Here is an 8,743-nt window from a genome sequence, read left to right on the forward strand (position 1 = left end):
GCCATCTAGTAATGCTCACACAGTATATTTTCATCTGTTGACAATCCAAACTCTGCTTCAAGGACACACACTTAGTTGTAGACATTTCTGTCAGAAGGAAAAATGAGACTGCCTCATTGGCCCTTGTTGATGCCCATTTGGCCTCCTGCCTGTTTGTATCATAAGCACTCCTCCATGTATTTGCATTACTATTATGATTCGGGCTTTTCCCGTTTTATTTGGCCATTGAGCGCAGACACACACTTGCTCATGTCCTCACTGAACTTAAGATAAACATTACTGTGTGTGAACCTCCATGTCGTGAAAGAAGAATTTGTATTAGGTCTACGCGGAGAAACCTGCAAGACGTCATGTTGGACGATCTGGTAGAAAGCTTACTGTCACGCATCCAGCTCCTTGAAGTGTGAGCCTCAGACATAAAATGATCAATGCAAATTTTATCTGTTGGAGGCACTTGAGAAAGCCTCTTCTGCAGGAGTTGATGACCCATGCAGATGGATGGCACTAAAAAGGAGCCATGACACAATCCAGAAGAAACAAAAGTTAAAGCTATGATCATTTGGTTCTCAATAGTATGAATAATAACATGAAGAATGGATCGCATTACTAAGTTCAATGAGAAATGGCTCACCCACTATGGCAAGCGATTGGAGGTGCACTGTTTTGATCACGCACGCACGCACGCACGCACGCACGCACGCACGCACGCACGCACGCACGCACGCACGCACACACGCACGCACACACAGCTAAAAGTGGCACCACTGTATTGTACTTATACAGGTGAGCTGAGTGAACTGTGCATGCAGAACAGTGGTCTGCAATCATTTATTTCTAAATCCATACACTAGAAATGAACTTGAGCTATTTTATATTTTTCAACTGTATTTCTTTTTGTTTTGCTAATTTCTCTTCTGGAATCAAACTGGCAGCTAAGCTAGAATTGTGCAATATGAAATCTAATGAATCTATACACACTGAAGCGAAGCCTGCTTTCCTCCAAAACTATAATTGTTTGAATTTATCCATGGTTAGGTTGGTGGTTAAAGTCTTGGGTTCTGGAGGACGCAGGTTGGAAGCAGGAGGTTGCGTGGTTAAAAACCAGTCCGGCCTACAGTACAAGTTGTAATGACTTTGGCGACCCATGTAAAAGACTGAATGGTCAAATACACTCTTTATTACAGACAGACAATAAAGATCTCAGCAGGTGAAATAATACAATGTATTTTAGTTGAGGAAATATCGAAACATGTATTTGTCATTTTGAACTTTATAGTTTGAACTTTAAGTTAATAGTAAATTTGATAACAAATCTTTGGCCTTGGAGAAAGCTCTGCAGCAGTTGAAGTAGATCTTCCACTACTTATACACAATGTTAAGCCTGCAACATACTCGCAGCATATTGTACTCGAATTTGCTGCTGGTTCCTGAAATAAACCACTTGATGCCCAATATTGTCCACATATTAATAAAATCAGCTTGTAATGGTTTCACAAGTAACACACTGTATTTGTCAGTATCCCACATCGATATGTTTATGGTTCAGTCACAAAAACATGTCACAACTGCATCTGTGTATCATGTTGGCATACACAAAAGCACTGTATTTGAAAACATCCCGTATTCTGTCAGTGAGTCATCAGGATAGCAGTATTTCCAGTTTTCACCGCAGTATTAGACATACATTTTAACTGGAGTTAATATGTAAACAGATATAATCAGATAATCACCATCTCACAATATTACAGATTGGATCTTTGAAGATGCTGCAGTATGAATAAAAGACTGAAAAAAAAGCTTAATCAAAACAACAACTTACATTACATAACTTACAAAAAGACAATTGAGAAAAAAAAGTATATATATATATATATACATATATATATTTCTATTTTGAATTGGCTGTCAGCATTTAGAGGTGAGTTATAGTTTATCTTGGATCTGTTAATAAAGGCAAATAATGTTGCGCATGGCCACTGGCAGTTATTATTGTGTTTACACGTTTCTTCTGCTGCCCTCTGTTGGCTAAACCTTTAGTTATTGCAGGTAGAAGGAGAGGATGTACTGCACAGTAAGTTGTGCTGTACTAAACAATGACCAGTCCTCTTCAAACAAAAAGGTATTCGCTGTCCTCAAACACAGACCTTCTATAAATACAGTCTTTAGGAACTATTTTCATCTCTGAACTTCAATGCTGAAAGGGATTTCTTAAAAAAAAAAAAAAAAAAAAAAAAAAAAGCCAACAGGAACCATAGTGAATTTGTTTTTACTATGTTATCAAAGCAATCAATCTGATTTAAAAGGTTTCAAAAGAGAGATATTTCCTATTGTCCATGGTTCATCGCCAGGTAGGCCTTTCCTGATGTGCCTGACATGGCTGCACCAATGTCCGGTGGCTCACGAATAGAATGAGTGGGCAACCTCACACAGGTGACTGCCAGACTCTTGAGTTAACAGGAAAGAAATATTTCCGTGCTTAACTTGGCCGGAGTCGTCAGCAGACCTGCCTCTGCTTAGTTTTTCTGTCCGCATGGCTGAACACTGGTACCACACCAGTAAAGGAAGAGCCAGAGACTTCTCAAAAGACTCCTGTGATGTGTTGCTTGTGACACCGCCATGCCCCTGAACTGTTTCCTCTCTCAGACGGATGCCTGGACTCTGAGCTCATGGGCCCCTCACTCAAGCAAGGAGTCACCGTTTGGGAGCGTCAGCATTAAAGTGGACCAAATGAATGAGAGGTAGACAATCAACAGAGACACTCATGGGGCACAAATGCCAGATCGGGGGAACATGCCAACCCCTCAGTGCATTCAGCATTTTATTGCAATCATTGGCAGGACTTGGGCTCAATTTCCAATTAAGTACAGAAAGAGGAAAAGTAAGTGGATTTTATCAAGGCTGACAACAAGAGACCTCTTTGGGGATCCCTGTGTGAGGTGCTTCCACAGACTGACATGATTTCCTTACTCGTCTATTTGGGGGATTTCTTGTGTCAAGTTATTTTAAGTAATAGCTCTTAGCTGCGTGTCCTCCGCAGCCAAGACAAACCCGGTACTTCAGCCGATATGCTCTTATCTGCACAATCTCGAAAATGCAACCCCGAACTGCTCTGCGACTGGCTCCACATCAGAACTATTAGGGCAGTGGACTCGGAGGTGGCACGGTGTGGAAAAAGCACTTGTCGTCATGTTTACCACTCTACCAGGAGGTCTTGACGGTTCGGCTTGTGTGCAAGCTCATAGTTTTGGGTAGTAAAACGCCGGGGGCCTATCGATGCTCCGAAGCCTCACAGCGTGGCTCATCCGTGCCAGCGGTGAAAGACACATGTGCCAAAGTCTGCTGGGTTTGGCTCTTTTCTCACCCCCTGGCGTACAACACCAAGGTATCCAGCTGAGGTACAATAATTTGACACCTCTTAAGCAGCTGGACCCTTTAGCGTGACAACCGCGGCTTTGTGTTATATTCCTGCGTATTTTGAACGCAATAAAAAATTACAGTCAGCAACATCTAAACTGTGTTTTTATCCAGTTTGGACCTGTGCCCTTCCCCACCCCCTTCAATCTCCTTTATCCCTCCCTTTCCTATGTGGGATTTAACGTACACTTTGTGGTAACCTTGCGAAGTTATCAGTTTTTTTCTAGGCTCTCTCACACTGAATAAAGGCTTGTTTCTCTGCGCCTGCTTGTTAAGACTTCAAGGACAGCTCCCTCCATCTGGTATTAAGTATTCCTGGTGCCAGTGTCGGGTTAACTGACACTCCCGCACTTAAACTAATGGCAGCGAACAGTCATCTCCCATGAGGTGCTCACCTTGGAAAAAATCACCCAGCTCCCTCATCCCCAATCATAGTGGTGCTCTCGCCACCCACTGAATGAAACCATGGGCATGAAAAGGGGGATTGTTTCACTGTTCAGGCAAGCGCGAGGGCAAATGAAAACATGTAAAACGCATGTCCTGTCTTGGATTTGCTCTCCTCCTGAGTTCAATGAGACGTTGAAAAGTGGGAAGAGGAAAGCGGCATGCAAACAGAAAAAGTCGGAGTCAGCAAATCATCATTAATAAAACATCCTCATTACGACTGTGCACAGGCGATGCTGACTTATTGAGGAAATGAGTCAAAAGGTCTTGTTTTCTTGTATATACCTTAATATAAGCATTTTGGAGAACTAAAGGTGAGGACTAAAAAGTAGCCTTTGTAATTTAAGCATAGATGCCCAATGTCAATTGCATTAATGAGTATTGCTGGCAGACCAACAATGAACACAAAATTAAATTTTTGGTGGTTTTGTGAAGAAAACTAGGAACTGCTTCATCTGCTAACTGGAAGCTTGTAAACACAGCAAGTTTTATTTATCCCCAAGATGAAGAAAATTGTCCTTTTACTTCAGTTTTTTAATCGTTTTCAATGTAGGAGGTCTGTAATGAGAACTGTTCCTCCACAGTATGTTTGCCATTATTTCAGGCTTGACACGGCTCGGCGGTCGTGTTTCAGGTTATGAGGAAGTCAAGTGCTCAGAAGAACGTGTTTAATTTTAAATTACATCCAGGTAATGAAATTAGTTGCACTGGCTGAAGTGTTCACACGTGTCTCAAAGTGTTTTTCTCTTATCACCTTTCTTTCATTCAGCTGTGTTGAATGCCTCCACTTGGATTTCCCCTCATCTTGTTCCATTTGACTTGGCTGTCCTTTGAAGATAGACTATTTCCATTTTAAGTCACTGGTAATATAAATAAGTTGTACAGGTGAGTCCAGGGCAAAGAGATGCACCTCTCAGACCACAGGAGCGCAGCATCACAACCTGTCCTCCTCTGAACCCCCTGCTCAATGGAAACCTAAACAGCTTTTTAAGAATGAAGAGGTTTTTCAGTTTGTTGCTAAATATAGGCCAGCCCGGTGGGAGGTGGCAGGTTCCACAGCCATTTTCAACAAAGATGAGCCCCAGGTCCTGCACAGGCCCCGGCGGGTGGTGACTGCCGGTGGTCCGCCTTTCTCTTATGCACTGGCTCTTAAGTAAACACTGCAATCCTGCGGTCAGCTACAGCATGGCAACCAGCGAAAGGACTCACTGTGCAGTTGCACACAGCTATGGTGTGTTGTCTCCTCTGGCTCACTCGGACCCGGCCCCTCCCCGTCACAGAGGCCTGGGCAGGGGTCGAGGGCCAGCGACAGACCTTGATGTGTGAGTCCAGGATCCTGCTGGGAACTCCTGGTGGGGGCCGTTTTGGACTTAACCCCCTGGACCCCTCTGACTGAACTATTTCCATCTATAACAAGACTAAATTAAGAACATGATCATGTTTTCTAAAACAAACCCTAATTTGAGAACATTATGTTTTCTAAATAAGGCTAAATCAAGAACACTGTCATGTTAAGGGAACAAGGATAGATTATGACCATAAAACAACAGATTAAGCACTAAACATAATAACGTTTAATAAACAAGGGGAAATTATAAACGTTATCATGCTGAGTGACCAAGGGCAGATTAAGAACATCATGTTTTTTGTAAACAAAAACAGACTAAGTGATAAACATGACAATGTTTAATGAGCAAAGACAACTTTTTAAACATTCTAATGATAAGTAAACAAGGATGGATTAAGAACATTATCATGTTTACTAAACAAGGCCAGATTAAGAACATTATCATGTTTTTTTATGAACAAGGATAGATTAAGAACATTATTTTTAGTAAACAAAGATTAAACAATGAACAGTGTTTTGTAAACAAGACTCCATCAGGAACACCATTAAGTTAAAGAAACAAGTTTAAATCAATACTATCATGTCTGGTAAACAAGGCTGAATTAAGAAGTAACATGTTTGATAACGTCATGCAAATTTTGTATTTCAATTTATGTCATTCATTAACAATGAGGACTTTGTCCTAAACAGATAAACCATGCTCTGTGTGTTGAATATAATCTAAAAATTATCAATGAAGTCTTGAAGAATTACATTTCATTCAGACAGAGCTCATGCATGCGCACTACAAACGCCTCACACCGAGACAAAATGTCCACAGACTTCCCAAGTGTAAATGGAATTATTGTTAGTATGGTTTGACTGCGGTTAGCCTGAACCAAGCAGCACATTAGAACAATCATAAATTCATGTAAGCTGTGCAGTGCAAACACAGCACATTAAGTTTAGTATATTTCAAATTCAACAGTTAAGTGTTTGCAGGAATAACAGTCAGAAATATCAGGTTCAATCAGGAAATATCTTAAAAGTGAATGTTTTTTATCAGAGGGGCAGGATAATATGCCATTAATCATCAGTATCACATCCAATAAAGTGCCAGATTAATCAACACAGAGGAAACCTGACAGCCCCAGGTCTGATCCACTGAGGAAAATAAGGGGCAACAGGTAGGCCTTTATCCATTGAGCTCTGTTCTTGCAATGCTCTCCTATACACGGAGATCATAATTTAGAGAGTCTCAGTGGCTACCTGTAAGGACCACAGGGGTGGCAAATAGCAGGGCTGCGGCTTTCTGAGCTTCTTAGTGGTGCGAGCAGAAGGATTTACGGTAACTCTCAGACAAGCGTTCACAGCTTGCACTCTTGGCACGGATTTGATATTGTCTCTGGCTGAGCATCAAACCCACTGAACCTGAGGTCCAAAAGTACCTATACAAAACCCGGGGATGTTTGAATGATAAATCGCCAACATTTAGTGGCAGAACAAAAACAAAAAACAAACAAAAAAAACCCAAAACTGGCCTTGCTGGGGATATCAGTTTTAATTTTAATTTAGAGTGAGAGGCCAGGCTGGGTGGCTTGATTGACCAGAGATTGGCTTCGGGTTTAATTGACATGCGCTTCTCTTTCGGACATGGATCCACATTTTCCTGCAAATTCAGCACAGGTGCAGTGTTAGAACGCAACCCCGCAGAGGGAGAGGCCAGTAGGGGTGATATTGAATATCAACTAAGATTTGAAGTATATTGACTAAGTTATCTTTAAGGTAACATTCAGCCCTTTTGGGACATGCAATTTATTTCTCTGCGTAACTGGACCGTTTTTCAGTGCCTGCTTCAGCCCATCATTGTGAGGCACCTCTGGTTTTGATAAAAACAAAAAAAAAACAAAGCAGTGCCATGAGATTTCCTGAGCAGCGTGCAACGATAAAACCATATGGTTAACATAACTAGAAGTTGACACTTCTGACATGCCTGGTAGCATAATGGATCAATTCTGTAATCGCTTCTGTAATGAAGAATTAATGTGGAGTCTGAAGATGTTTTTGAAATCAGTGGTATCATTACCGTCTGTGTTACATTCAGGTAAACGCATCACATACAAGGCAAAAGTTGTATTTTATTAATGTGCTGCCTGCTGATGATGCCAAGAGGTGTTTCACACAGCCACAGGACTGAATTTAAGGTCAAAGAGGCCGTGCCGAGCCAAATACACCAACCACCACCCTGGAAGAAAAAAGCTTTGGTGCTAATATTGGGGGGGTGGGGGGTGGGGGCACTGATTACAGTGCTAATATTAAGTTCTGGCATCCATATTAGTCCAAAGTAGGAACGCCCTCAACACTCTTTGGTGTTCATGCCCCCGCTCCTCAATGGCACACTACATGAGATTATGAGGAGCCAGACCAAACATGCCAAGCCAGACCACAGGGTTACTCACAGCCCCTGCACATTCTTCTGAGGCTGAAATGCGACCTGGTCCTATTTTTCAGCAGCTTGTCAGACTCAGTGTGGTGCATGGAGGTAAACTAGGAAGGAAAACTGTTGTCACCTTTCTATAGCTCTCACTTTTTCAGACGCTCAGGACGGCAGCCTCAGGTGTCAAAATGAGAGGGCGGGAGGGGCGAGTGCTGGCAGTCACTGCGGATATGGAACGAGAAGATGTACTTACAAACATCAGCGGCAGACAATAAGTGGAAATGAGTTTATTGGTGAGACTTTGCACGTTGACAGACACACTCTGGTAAAGTCGTAAATGTAGAAACCGCATACATTAAGATATATAATATAATGCCATATGTGAGAGTGAAATTGAAGTGACAACATAATGATTTGGGGGCAAATTCGACGAAAATCTTGGTAGCAGCTTGAGGAAACTTCGTGTCCAGCTGTGTGTAGGATGCTAAAAACATTGCTTTCCAGGAGGATGTCTAATCCATTTCCGAGAACATATTTTCTTTTTTCCATTTCCTTTCTCTATACTGTGGGAGAGAAAGTCCTTGTTGGACAGCATCATCTGAGACTTGGAGTGGAAAACACTGTCAGGCATTCAATATGTCGGAGCTTGTCATCAGATGAAGCTGGTTTCTGAAAAATGCTTGTTATGACTGCTGCTAACCATATCCACCTACTGTGTGCCCTGAGACAGGACAGAGAGGAGGAAGTCTCTCAGTCAGCCGGGTCACACTTGATCCCTGCGAGCTGTCAAGTAGATGGATGACGGACAGAGCTTTAAGTGAGACTGTGCACACTGGGAATGCTGGTGACACACTGCATAGGGAGAGGAAGCAGTAAAACAACCTCATACACGATACCCGAGGAGTTCGCCACACTGAAAACGGCCCTAAGAAGTTCACGGCAATCGTAAGCTTCAATGTCCACATTGTATGTATTTTAGATGTCGCAAATAAAAATTTAAAGTGCTCCACTAAATTAAACGCTGCAGTCAAACCTTTCAAAAAGCCACAAATCAGACCCCAGAAATTTAGTGGATTACTCTCCTGGCGGACGCAACCAAGCCACATCCAACTTCCTACATA

This window comes from Lipophrys pholis, assembly GCF_963383615.2.
Source record: "Lipophrys pholis genome assembly, chromosome: 11".
Classification (NCBI taxonomy): domain Eukaryota; kingdom Metazoa; phylum Chordata; class Actinopteri; order Blenniiformes; family Blenniidae; genus Lipophrys; species Lipophrys pholis.